The following is a 1,378-nucleotide window of genomic DNA, read 5'->3' on the forward strand; positions in this document are numbered from 1 at the left end:
GAGCCCCTTGAATCCGGATATCTCTGAAGCCCTCTGCACTTACTTGACCTGATAAATTATCTTTTTATTTAAAGTAGTTTGGGTTGGATTTCTGCCACTTGTAACCAAAAGCATCTTAACGAATGTAGTTATTTCAACTGAGCATATAATTTAGCTCTGGGTCTCTTGGAAGCCAAAGCGAAAAGGGAACCACGTTGCATCACGAAGCTCCCCTTCTCTGATATCACAACCACAAAGCACCAAGAAAGAGAGCCTTTGCTCAAGTGCTCTGGCCTTTTTCTCATGATCTTTTGCATCGGTGGCCCAGATCGACATCTTCCACAGCTGTTTCAGAAATGACGCAGAAACATTCCTCATGTGGCTGGCTGCCTTTTACACTGAATCTCGACCAAAGACCAGCCACAAAAACCAAGTGCCTCAGCACTCAAGAAGACCTCCTAGGCCTTCGCCCAGAGAGGCAAATGGGCCACGAGGCTTGGGGTCCGGCCATTAATTGGCCCCTCCTTTCAAAGCTTCCCCAGAAACTTCTCCAAATGCCGCCCTGAGGTTTGTAATCCGTCATTTCTTTGGTTGGAAGGTTGGTGTTTCCTTGCAAGGGACCACAAAGCCATATTACATTCAAAGTTAAATAAACAAACGTTTGAATCTGTGTTTTAATGGTTCCATACCATCTGCCATCTGGTTTGGGGGAGCAAGGAAAACTGTGGTTTTGTTGGTTTTATGTGTGTGTGTTGTTGGTGGTGGTGGTTTTTTGGGTCGTTTTCTTTTTTTTTTTTTTTCTTTTCCCTGTGAAAATTCCCTAAGGTTGAGCACTGGCAGTACGGGCTGGTTAGAAGCCACCTAGTTTCCCACGTCTTAACTCACAGCTAAATGTTGGAGGCTGGTCTGGGTCCCCATCTGCTAAGCAGCCTGTTGTGTGAAAATGAGATCTATACATATGCAGAGCTCCACAGCCCGGCTCCCAAGATGTAAAGGATTGTTATGAGCGAACCACAAGAAGCGCTTATTTAATGTTGACAGGCTACACCCAGACCAAAGGCTAGAGTGGGGCATATGGAAAGGGGACAGAGGAAGCCTGGTGTCTGAGCACCCCGGGGCTGTCAGGAAAGGCAGCTCCGCCTTCAAGACCTGGGGTCGCTAGAGATCTCAAGCCTGCAGTGATTTGAAGGAGAAAATATGCCCCAGACACTGAGTGGGAAATACACCCCAGCCTACCTGGAATCTTTAACCTGGAAACTGCAATGGCTGTAGGGGGTGGGGAGAGGGCACAGTCCACAGCGAGGGCGGGGTGGAGGCCAACATCTCTGCCTCTCCTGCTGACCCAGCTGTTTCCGGCCAGTGAAGCCTGGAGCTGCTTGAAAGAGGTGGGGGGTGGGGG

The sequence above is a fragment of the Lipotes vexillifer genome, unplaced genomic scaffold (assembly GCF_000442215.2).
Source record: "Lipotes vexillifer unplaced genomic scaffold, Lipotes_vexillifer_v1.1 scaffold792, whole genome shotgun sequence".
NCBI classification, from domain to species: Eukaryota; Metazoa; Chordata; class Mammalia; order Artiodactyla; family Lipotidae; genus Lipotes; species Lipotes vexillifer.